Genomic DNA, 13275 nt, shown 5'->3' on the forward strand with positions numbered 1-13275 from the left:
GCTGTTTCAAAAAATTGAAGCAGAAGGAAAACTTCCAGACTCTTTCTATGAAGCCAGCATTATCCTGATCCCCAAACCAGGCAAAGACCCTACCAAAAAGGAGAATTTCAGACCAATATCACTGATGAATATGGATGCTAAGATTCTCAACAAGATCCTAGCAAACAGGATCCAACAGCACATTAAAAGGATTATTCACCATGACCAGTTGGGATTTATCCCTGGGCTACAAGGATGGTTCAACATTCGCAAATCAATCAATGTGATAGAACAAATCAATAAGAGAAGAGAGAAGAACCAATGGTCCTCTCAATTGATGCAGAAAAAGCATTTGACAAAATCCAGCATCTGTTCCTGATTAAAACGCTTCAAAGTATAGGGATAGAGGGAACATTCCTGAACTTCATAAAATCTATCTAGGAAAGACCAACAGCAAATATCATCCTCAATGGGAAAAAGCTTCCAGCCTTCCCGTTGAGATCAAGAACAAGACAAGGATACCCACTTTCACCACTCTTGTTCAACATAGTATTAGAAGTCCTAGCAACAGCAATCAGACAACAAAGAGAAATAAAAGGTATCCAAACTGGCAACGAAGAAGTCAAACTCTCTCTATTCGCAGATGACATGATTCTTTATATGGAAACCCAAAAGACTCCACCCCCAAACTACTGGAACTCATACAGCAATTCAGCAACGTGGCAGGATACAAAGTCAATGTGCAGAAATCAGTGGCTTTCTTTTACATTAACAATGAAAATACAGAAAGGGAAATTAAAGAATCAATTCCATTTACTATAGCACCAAGAACCATAAGATACCTGGGAATAAACCTAAACAAAGAGGTAAAGGATCTGTACTTGAGGAACTACAGAACACTCATGAAAGAAATCGAAAAAGAAGCAAAAAGGTGGAAGACCATTCCATGTTCTTGGATTGGAAGAATAAACATTGTTAAAATGTCCCTTCTGCCTAGAGCAATCTATACTTTTAATGCCATTCCGATCAAAATTCCAACAGTATTCTTCAAAGAGCTGGAGCAAATAATCCAAAAATTTTTATGGAGTCAGAAGAAACCCTGAATTGCTAAGGAAATGTTGAAAAACAAAAATAAAACTGGGGGCATCATGTTACCTGATTTCAAGCTTTACTACAAAGCTGTGATCACCAAGACAGCATGGTACTGGCATAAAAACAGACACATAGACCAGTGGAATAGAGTAGAGAGCCCAGATATGGACCCTCAACTCTGTGGTCAATTAATCTTCGACAAAACAGGAAAAAATATACAGTGGAAAAAAGACAGTCTCTTCAATAAATGGTGCTGGGAAAACTGGACAGCTATATGTAAAGAATGAAACTCGACCATTCTCTTACACCGTACACAAAGATAAACTCAAAATGGATAAAAGACCTCAATGTGAGACAGGAATCCATCAGAATCCTAGAGGAGAACATAGGCAGTAATCTCTTCGATATCAGCCACAGCAACTTCTTTCAAGATATGTCTCCAAAGGCAAAGGAAACAAAAGCAAAGATGAACTTTTGGGACTTCATCAAAATCAAAAGCTTCTGCACAGCCAAGGAAACAGTCAAAAAAACAAAGAGGCAACCCACGGAATGGGAGAAGATATTTTCAAATGACAGTACAGACAAAAGGTTGATATCCAGGATCTATAATGAACTCCTCAAACTCAATACACACAAAGCAGGCAGTCATATCAAAAAATGGGCAGAATATATGAACAGACACTTCTTCAATCAAGACATACAAATGGCTATCAGACACATGAAAAAATGTTCATCACCAGCCCTCAGGGAGATTCGAATTAAAACTACATTGAGATATCACCTTACACCAGTTAGAATGGCCAAAATTAGCAAGACAGGAAACAACATGTGTTGGAGGGGATGTGGAGAAAGGGGTACCCTCTTCCACTGTTGGTGGGAATGTAAGTTGGTGCAGCTTATTTGGAGAACAGTGTGGAGATTCCTCACGAAATTAAAAATAGAGCTTCCCTATGACCCTGCAATTGCACTCCTGGGTATTTACCCCAAAGATACAGATGTCGTGAAAAGAAGGGCCATCTGTACCCCAATGTTTATAGCAGCAATGGCCACGGTCGCCAAACTGTGGAAAGAAGCAAGATGCCCTTCAATGGTCGAATGGATAAGGAAAATGTGGTCCATATACACTATGGAGTATTACGCCTCCACCAGAAAGGACAAATACCCAACTTTTGTAACAACATAGACGGGACTGGAAGAGATTATGCTGAGTGTAATAAGTCAAGCAGAGAGAGTCAATTATCATATGGTTTCACTTATTTGTGAAGCATAGCAAATAGCATAGAGGACATGGGGAGTTAGAGAGGAGAAGGGAGTTGGGGTAAATTGGAAGGGGAGGTGAATCATGAGAGACTATGGACTCTGAAAAACAATCTGAAGGTTTTGAAGGCACGGGGGGTGAGAAGTCGGGGTACCAGGTGGTGGATGTTATAGAGGGCACGGATTGCATGGAGCACTGGGTGTGGTGCAAAAATAATGAATACTGTTATGCTGAAAATAAAAAATTAAAAAAAAAAAGAACTGGAGAATCAACAACAAATAAAACCAACTCCACACATAAGAAGGGAAATAATTAAGATTAGAGCAGAGATCAATGAGGTAGAAACCAGAGATACAGTAGAATGTATCAATGAAACTAGAAGCTGGTTTTTTGAAAGAATCAATAAGATCAATAAACCATTGGCCACACTAATGCGAAAGAAAAGAAAGAAAGCCGAAATTCATAAAATTACCATTTGTATTTTGATGAGATTCATTACACTTTCTCTGTAAAAATTAAGTTTTTAGACTATTGGATTATTTTAGATGAATTAAAAATCAAATATACTCCCTTTCCTCTTAAAAAGAGAGTAGGAGTTCTACTTCTGCCTCTGAAATCTTGACTGCTATGGGAATTGAATTTTATATTAATTACCTATTGCTGTGCAACAATATTACCATAAACTCAGCAGGCTGAAATAACACCTTTATTACATCTCAGTTTCTGTGGGTGGGTCAGGTGTCTGGGCAGGGCTTAGCTGGACCCTCTGCTTTAGAGTTTTATAAAGTTGCAATTGCCTGTTGGCCAGACCAGTTGTCTCATCTGAAGTCTGACCAGGGAACTATCCACTTTTAAACTCACATGATTTCTTGAAAAGTCCAGTTTCTTGCATGCTGCTGACGTGAGTGCTTCAATTTCTTGTTGGCTTTTGGCCAAAGGCCATCCCCCTCTCCTTGACATGAGGTCCTCTCCAACTGGTAGATCACAGTATAGCAACTTATTTTGGCAAAGCCATCAAGGTTTCTTAGGGACATGAGTATTACAATCTTATGTAACATATACATGTAACTGTATACAGCCTGCCATCTTTGCTACATTCTGCTGGTTAGAAGGAAGTCACAGGAGCAATCTACACTCAAGGGCATGAACACCCTGGGAGTCATGGGAGGATGTGGGAGTCATAGAGGCCATCTGAGAGTCCTGCTGCCACACTCTCCCACCATAGACAACTAGAAAATAGACAAAATATAGGGACCAGCTCTTTCAGACATTGGACAACAGCTAGTGCAAGAGTATGATCCCCTGGGACAAAGAAACAAGGTACACCCTGTGGTCGTCTTGGCTGACTGCCTAGAGTAGTTTCCAGAACAGTGCATAGATGAATCATTCTACTCAGTTGAAGAGAAAGATAAACATTTATAGGGACCAAAGCTGCTAGGGTTTGTGGACAAAGTACCAAAGAAGAGGGACTTACACAGAGCAAATTCTGAGGATCTAAAAAGGAATCCCTTCAAGTCTTAGGCTGAATACTGGCTTGTGTGGGCACAGTGTACCTGTCCAAAGGGCTGAAAAGCAATTATCCAAATAATTACCAGAGCTTTCACAGGACTGGGAAGAGTCTGTGTTTCCTCTTGCAGGAGGGAGAGAGCTCATAACACATAGAAAATCAGACAGAGTCCTAAGCAGTATCACACCTTTGTTGACTGAACTAAGCTAGTTGACTAAACTTGGCTCTATACTAAAGGTTGCTCCAGATTGCCCTAACAAGTCTTAAATCAAGCTTTAAAATTTCCTAGGGAACCTGGGTCCCTAGTTCCTTTGAGAGAATGCAGTGAAATTCAGTAATTGGCAACATTAAAGTCACAACATCTGGCATCCAGTTAAAAAAACTCATAAAACATGCAAAGACAAAAAAAAAAAAAAAAGACCCACAACCAGGGAAAAATCCATTTAATGAAAAGAAACCAGAAATGATAAAATGAGTGTATTAGCAGATGAAGATCTTAAAGCAGCTATTATAATATGCTCTAATGCTCAGAATGTAGATGAAAACATGGATATGATGAGGAGAGAAATCAAAGATATTAAGAAAGACCCAGATGGAACTTCTAGAGATTCAAAAATAATAATATTGGAAATGGAATACACACTTGATTGGATTAACAGCACACTAGATACTTTAGAAGGAATAATAGGAAAAATAACAGGAATCCTGAGTACACAGGAATAGAAACTATGCAAAACGAAGCATACAGAGAGAAAAAACTGAAAAAAGCCTCAGGAATTTGTGGGATAATATCAAGTGCACTAGCATATGGGCAATTAAAATATGAGGAGAAGAACTACCAAATAAGCAACAATAGCTACACATTTTCCACACTTGATGAAAACCATAAAACTATGAACCCAAGAAACTCAGTGAACCTTGACAGAAAAACAAAAAGCCACAAATAGCCTCTCACTGCTGAAAGAAATTGAATTTATAGATGAAAACATTCCAATAGAGAATAGGAAACTCTCCATCCAACAAGCTTTAGTGGTAAAATATACCAAAATTTAAGGGCAAAAAATATTAAGGTATACCTGTTACTTCCAACTTATTTTCAGAGGCCAGAATTACCATGACGCCACAACCAGAAAAAGTATTACAAAGAGAAAAGAAAGGGAAAGACAACTATCACCCAATGTCCTTCACATACATGGATGTAAACCTGTTAACAAAATTTTAGCAAACTGAATCCAACAATATATAAGAAGGATAACATAACACATCAAAGTTGTGGTTTATTGCAGAAATTCTAAGTGGATTTAACATTCAAAAATCAATCAATGGAATTCACAGAATTTAAAGACTAAAAGAGAATGAATGGAAACCATATTTTTATTATATGCAAAAAACATCATTAAATATATGCAAAGAAAGAACTTGACAAAACCCAGTGCCTACTCACATAAAAATCCCTGGCAAATTAGGCATAGATGAAAACTTCCTCAATTTGGTAAGGGATACTTATTAAAAACTTTCCATTGACACTATATTAAATGAAGCCAAATGGATTGCTTTTCCCATAAGAGTAGGAAGAAAACACTGATTTCTGTTCTATTCAACATTGTAACAGAGTCCCAGTTCACACACCATGGCAAGAAAAAAGTAAGTATATAGGTTGGAAAACACAATGTAAAATTTTAGTTATTCACAGATGACATCACCATCACCATGTAGAAAACTGGAAGAAATGTACAAAAACCCCTAGAATTAATCAATGAGACTAATATCTCAGTATACAAGGTCAATATAAAAATACATTTCTCTATGCTAGTAATCAACAATTGAAAAATGAAATTTAAAATAGTGTAAAAATACTTTAAAAGCTCAACAAAATATGTGTAAGACTGTACACAAAACCAAAAAACGCTATGAAAAAAAGTGAAAGAAGACAAAATTAATGAAGAAATATACCATGATCATGGATAGAGAGATTCAGATACTAATTCTCCCCAATTGATCCATAAATTCAATATTATCACAGTAGAAATGCCATTAAGCTTTTTTGTAGAAATTGACAAGCTGATATTTATTTATTTAATTACCTATCTATCTGGGGTGGTTGAGGAGGGGCAGAGGGAGAGAGAGAATCTTAAGCAGGCTCCATGACCCTGAGATCATGACTGGAGCTGAAATGAAAACTTGAACACTTAAATGACTGAGCTACCCTAGTGCCCCGACAAGCTGACTTTAAAATGAACACTGGGTGTTACATAAGTAATGAATTACATAAGCAAGGAATCATTGAACATTACATAAAAAACTAATGATTTATTGTATGTTGGATAATTCAACTTAAATTAAAAATGTACATGTAAAGGACCTAGAAGAACAGAAACAATTTTGAGAGAATGAACCAAGTTGGAGGACTTAACAGTACTTGGTTTATTTATTTATTTTTTATTAAAAGTTTTTTTAAAAAAGGGTTTTATTTATTTATTGGACACACACACACACAGAGGGAGAGAGATGGTGAGAGAGGGAACACAAGCAGAGGAAATGGGAGACGGAGAAGCAGGCTTTCTGCTGAGCAGGGATCCTGGGGTGGGGCTTGACCACAGGATCATGGGATCATGACCCGAGCCAAAGGCTGACTTAACCAACTGAGCCACACATGTGCCCCACCAGTACTTGGTTTAAAGGCAATAACCAAATCAGTGTTGTACTCATGGGAAAATCACTGGACAAACTGGGAAGACAGCATACAGTCCAGAAATAGAGCTTGGCTGAATACAACTGTGAGAATTAACGAAGGGCAATGTCACTAAAATGGAGTTGGGAGGGCAGAGGGGGGAGTCATATCACCTAATGTCCATGCTAGGACCTATTGCCAGTTATAGACTCCAACAGAATAAGCAACAGAAAGGAATCACCATTTATAGCTCCCAACAGGAAAAGGTGTACACTGCTTTTCCTACCCCAGCAACTCAGCCAATGAGAAACCGTTATCACCCTGAACTCTTGCTTTTCTCTAAGGGGTTTTCTTTCAAAATAACCCTTCCCAACTTCCTCCTTATTCTCCATAAAATATTCCTCTCCTTTGTTTGTTGGACTTGTCTATGGTTTTGCTGTGGCTTCCATAACCTGAATTGCAATTCTCTGCTATTCCTGAAAAACTTGTTTGCTGGTAAAATAGTGGACTGTTTTATTGTGAAGGTTAACAAAACTAAACAAATGATGCCTACTTTGGGAGATTAAAATAAAATCAAGACACAACGAAAATATCAGGTGTGGCAGAGTGTGGTTTGTGTGGATCATGATATGAGTTTGTGTTCAAAGGTCCTTGCTTTACTTGGGAGGAGGGGAAAGATAATGCTTAATTTTAAGTTTTATAAGTTAAGTATTCTTGGTGAAATATATATTGTAACCCTCTCTTTCTCTCTCTTTTTAAATATTCTATTTATTTATTTGAAAGAGAGAGAGAGAGAGAACCACAAACCAAGGGCTGTGACAGGCAGAGGGAGAGGGAGAAGCAGGTTCCCAATGGTCAGGGATCCTAATGTGGGGCTCGATCCCAGGACCCTGGGATCATGACCCAAGCTGAAGGAAGATGCTGAACTGACTGAGCCACTCAGGTGCCCCAAGGATAACTCTTAGAATAAAATCAAACCATAATGCAGAGATGAGAGGTATATAAGTTGAAACCCAACCTCTGTCACACATACATGTTGTGTCTTAGCATCTGCATGTGTATTGGAGCTTATTTCATAGACTGGTGGGGGGGCGTTTAGGTCAGAACCTGCCTCATGCTCAGTGTCCAGTAAATGTTGACCCTCTGGCCAGTTTCCCGGTGTTATCTGTGGCTTTCTTTGCACAGGTCCAAGGCTGCTTTCTGAGTCACCGGGGTCCTTCCAGGATTCTTTGGTAGATGAAAGCAGAGTGCTAATTCTCCAGCCTTGCCAAATATTTACTGCCCAGTGTGTGTGTCTGTCTCTGTGTGTGTGTGTGCATGCACATTCCTGTCACTCCAGGCACAGCTGTTGCATCTGGCAGACAGCAAACTGCATTCATTCTCCATAGAGCACACAGGAGAACCATTGATAGATTCCAGTCCCAAAACCTAACAGTGTCTTCTACATATAGTAGTGGCTTGATAAATACTGTTGGTTATGCTTATCTATCAATCAGTTCTCTCTAAGGGTTTTAGAGGATTTGAAAATAAGAAAAAAAAAAATGAAGTGCATGAAGCAGTTGGATTTCTATTTAAATCAGTTTTAAAAAGGAATCTGACTTTAAAAAGGAATCTTCTTTAAATAGAGGCAGTGAAAGGTGCCTAGAGTTGCTTAGTAACCTCGCACCATTCTATTTATACAGCACATACCCAGGCGTCTGTGGTTCCGTGCTGTTCCTTTAGGATGCAGAGAAGTCCCAGGGAGTCTGAGTTACAAAGTAAAGGGTCTGACTAAGGCAAAAGGCTGTTAAAAATCAGCATATAATTAAACCTTTTTCTTTAATATTTGTTTGGAAAATGTTGCAGAAACAAAAATAATGTGAAGAACTTTATAGAAAGATGCACCTTTAGCTAATATTTTATCCCATTTGCTTTTTAGTTATTTCCTTGTGCCTTTTCTTTCTCTGTCTCTCTTCACAAATGGATACACACACAAATATACACATTTGTTTTTCTGAACCATTTGATGGTAAGTTACATACATGTCTCCTTGCCCATAAGTATTAAAATGTGTATTTCCTAAAAGAGACTTTTTCCTTATAAAACCACAGTACACTTATCAATTAAGTAAGTGTACATTTACTTTTCTGTGATTTACTGTCCATATCCCAATATTTTTGGTTGACTTAATGTCCTATATTGCAACTTTTCCCCTTCAGTACCAAATCTAGATTAGGGTCAGGAATTGCTTTTTGTTGGCATGTCAATTTTGTTTAATTAAAAAAAAAACAAACAAACTATGGAGAGAAACAAATGACTATTTTTTTAAATTTAAAAATTAAATCCATGATTAATCAAGATTTAGGGCATAGAATTCTGTCTAAAGTTTGCTATCTTGGCATAAAAAGGGATTAGAATATAAGAAAATAAGTTTATATTATTCCCTCTGGTGAATTATTCCCTCTGGTGACTGGAAAAGCCATTCCTAAAGGGCTTGAAGATCTTTAAAAATAGGATCTTAGACACTATTCTCCAAAACTCAGATTTAATAGATTTGGTCTCAGGCTTGGGAGGCTGGGTTTCTGTTTTTTGTTTTGTTGTTGTCATTTAGACTTGGTGGGTGATTACAACCTTCCAGCAGTTTCTGGAAAACAAAGTGAGTTATGCATTGCCACAGACAGCAAGCCTGACTCTCGCTGTGGAACATAAAGACTACTATTGAAAGCCAATCACTAGCTCTGAAAAAATTTGATTCCATTCTTTAAAGTCCCTTATAGGGAGGAGATGAGTCAAGATGGCGGAGGAGTAGCAGGCTGAGTTGACATCAGGTCGCAGGTGTTTAGCTAGATAGTTACCAAACCATTTTGAACACTGAGGAACCTAACAGGGGATCAAAGGAGAGCAGTAATTCTAGAAAAAGAAAATTGACCACTTTCTGAAAGGTAGGATGTGCAGAGAAGTGAATCCGAAGCTTCAGGAAGATAGACCGTAGGGGGGGGGGGCGGCGGCTCCCTGCAAGCAGTGGAGCAATGGAGCACAAAATCAGAACATTCAAAAGTCTGCTTCACTGAGGGACATTACTCCAGAGGCTAATCAGGGGTGCTGCCCTCACAGGGACAGCGTGGTCCCATAGGGTCACAGAAGGATCAGGGGTGTCTGAGTGTAGCAGAGCTTGCCAGTATTAGAGTGGGGAAGCCAGCTACAGAGACAGAGCTGAGGAGTGAGCTCTCAACTCAGGGTTACCTTAAACTGTGATCTGTGGCACAGTCAGTCCACTGCTCTTTGAGAAGGAACTCCACAAGTGGCAGATCTGGGGAGACTCATCTTCCTTCTCTGGAAACAGGAATCTGCTAGGTTTGGAGGCTCCAAATGGGGCTGTGTGCCAGAGACAGAAACACTCATTCACAGGCCAAGTGTGCTTGGAGCACGGCTGGAGACCAGGGAGATGGGAGTGATTGAGCACTTTTCTCCAAGGGTGGACTGAGCAGTGAGGCCCTGAACTCTCAGCTCCTCCGGGCTGGAGATTGGGAGGCTGCCATTTTCATTCTTGTCCTCCAGAGCTCTATGGAAAGTGTTCAAGGAAAAAAAAACTCCTGAGAGAGAACCTGAGTAGATTACTCAGCCTAGCCCCTGGCAAGGGTGGTGCAATTCCACCTCAGACAAAGACACTTGAGAATCACTACAACAGGCCCCTCCCCAAGAAGATCAGCAAGAACATCCAGCCAAGACAAAGCTCACTGAGTGAACAGTGGAATTCCAGAAGAGAGGAAAGCAAAGCAAGGAACTCATAGCTTTCTCCCCATGATTCTTTAGTCTTACAAAATTTATTAAATTTTTAAAATTTTATTTTTTTCTTATTCTATTTTTTTAACTTTTACTCTTTCCTCTTTTAACTTTTTTAAAAACTAGTTTATCTTAACAATACCTTTCTTAAAAAATATTTTTGAGCCTTCATTATTATAGTCATATTTTATCCTTCATTGTGTCTAACTTTATTTTTTGTATACATATAGGGTTTTTCTTCTAAAAAATTTTGGGATACAACTTCTTCTTCTTTTTTTTTTTTTTAAAGATTTTATTTATTTATTTGACAGAGAGAGATTACAAGTAGGCAGAGAGGCAGGCAGAGAGAGAGAGAAGGAAGCAGGCTCCCGGCTGAGCAAAGAGCCCGATGTGGGGCTCGATCCCAGGACCCTGGGATCATGACCCGAGCCGAAGGCAGCGGCTCAACCCACTGAGCCACCCAGGCGCCCCGGGATACAACTTCTTCTAATGGATCAAAATATACCCTAAATCTAGCACAGGGCTTTGTTCTAGTCTCCACCTGAGCAAATTCTTTTCACTTTCTTTTTCTTTCTTTTCCCAACCAACTTATCTTATCAACTCCTTTTTTAGATTTTTTAAAAAAATTTTCATCTTTACAGTCATATTCTATCCTTTCTTCATGTTTACCCTTATTGTGTGTGTGTGTATCTTTAAAATTTTGGGAGGTAGTTTCTTCTAAGGACCAAAATACACCCAAAATCAAGTGGGTGGCTCTGTTGTATTCACCAGTCTAATATATATATTTTTGTTTTTCTTCTTTTTTTATCCCCTTTCTTCTCCCCACAATTTGGGGTCTCTTCTGATTTGGTTAATGCACATTTTTCTGGGGTCTTTTCCACCCCTTTAGTATTTTATTCTCTCATTCATATATTTTTATCTGGATAAAATGACAAGGTGGTAAACCACACACACACAAAACAAAGAAACAAACAAACAAAAAAAACAAGAGGCAGTACTGAAGGTTAGGGACCTAATCAATATGGACGTTGGTAATATGTTAGATCTAGAGTTCAGAATGATGATACTCACGGTGCTAGCTGGACTCAAAAAATGCATGGAAGGTATTAGAGAAACCCTGTCTGGAGAAATAAAACCTCTTTCTGGACAAATGAAAGAACTGAAATCTAACCAAGCTGAAATAAAAAAAGCTATTATTGAGGTGCAATAAAAAAAATGGAGGCTCTTACTGCTAGGATAAATGAGGCAGAGAGAAAAAAAAGAGAGGATTAGTGATATAGAAGACCAAATGATGGAGAATAAGGAAGCTGAGCAAAGGAGAGATAAACGACTACTGAACCACGAGGGGAGAATTTGAGAGATAAGTGACACCATAAGATGAAACAATATTAGAATAATTGGGATTCCAGAAGAAGAAGAAGAAAGAGAGAGGGTGGCAGAAGGTATATTGGAGTGAATTATTGTAGAAAATTTCCCTAATATGGCAAAGGAAACAAACATCAAAATCCAGTAGGCACAGAGAACCCCTCTCAAAATCATTAAGAATATGTCCACACACCGTCATCTAATAGTAACACTTACAAGTCTTAGTGACCAAGAGAAAATCCTGAAAGAAGCCTGGGACAAAAGTCTGTAACATACAATGGTAAAAATATTAGATTGGCAGCGCACTTATCCACAGAGATCTGGCAGGCCAGAAAGGACTGGCATGATATATTCAGAGCACCAAATGAGAAAAAATATCCAAGAATACTATACTCAGCTAGGCTATCAATGAAAATAGAAGGAGAGATAAAAAGCTTCCAGGAGGGGCACCTGGGTGGTTAAGTGGGTTGGGCCTCTGCCTTCAGCTCGGATCATGGTCTCAGAATCGTGGGATTGAGCCCTGCATTTGGCTCAGCTCAGCGGGGAGCCAGCTTCCACCCCCCCCTGCCACCACTTGCCTCTCTGCCTACTTCTGATCTTTGTTTGTCAAATAAATAAATAAATAAATAAATAAATAATCTTAAAAAAAAAAAAAAACCAGACAAACTTCCAGGACAGACAAAACTAAAAGAATTTGTAAACACCAAACCAGCTCTACAGGAAATATTGAAAGGGGTCCTCTAGCAAAGAGAGAGCCTAAAAGTAGTAGACCAGAAAGGAACAGAGACAATATACAGTAGCAGCCACCTTAAAGACAATACAATGGCACTAAATTCATATCTCTCAATAGTTACCCTGAATGTTAATGGGCTAAGTGCCCCAATCAAAAGACAGGGTATCAGAATGGATAAAAAAACAAAACCCATCAATATGCTATCTACATGAAACTCATTTTAAACCCAAAGACACCTCCATTTAAAATAGGGGGGGGGGGACATCAAAAGAAAGCTGAGGTGGCAATCCTTAGATCAATTTGATTTTAAGCCAAAGATTTTAAGAACACAATATCATATTCAAAGGGTTTGTCCAAAAAAAAGATCTAACAATTTTGAACTATATAAACCAATTAATAAGAAAAGGGTCTGTCCAACAAGAAGATCTAACAATTTTGAACTATATAAACCAGTTAATAACAAAATAAAAAAAAACACATCAACAATAATACAATAACAGTGGGGGACTTTAACACCCCCCTCACTGAAATGGACAGATCATCCAAGCAAAAGATCAATAAGGAAATAAAGGCCTTAAATGACACACCGGACCAGAAGGACAACACAGATATATTCAGAACATTCCATCCCAGAGCATCAGAATAAACATTCTTTTCTAGTGCACATGGAATATTCTCCAGAATAGATCACATGCTGGGTCATGAATCAGGTCTCAGCTGGTACCAAAGGATTGGGATCATTCCCTGCATATTTTCGGACCACAATGCTCTGAAGCTAGAACTCAGTCATAAGAGGAAATTTGGAGATAACCCAAATACATGGAGTCTAAAGAGCAACCTACTAAAGACTGAATAGGTCAACCAGGAAATTGAAGAAGAATTGAAAAAATTCATGGAAACAAATGAAA

This window comes from Mustela lutreola, chromosome 3, assembly GCF_030435805.1.
Source record: "Mustela lutreola isolate mMusLut2 chromosome 3, mMusLut2.pri, whole genome shotgun sequence".
In the NCBI taxonomy this organism is placed as follows: Eukaryota; Metazoa; Chordata; class Mammalia; order Carnivora; family Mustelidae; genus Mustela; species Mustela lutreola.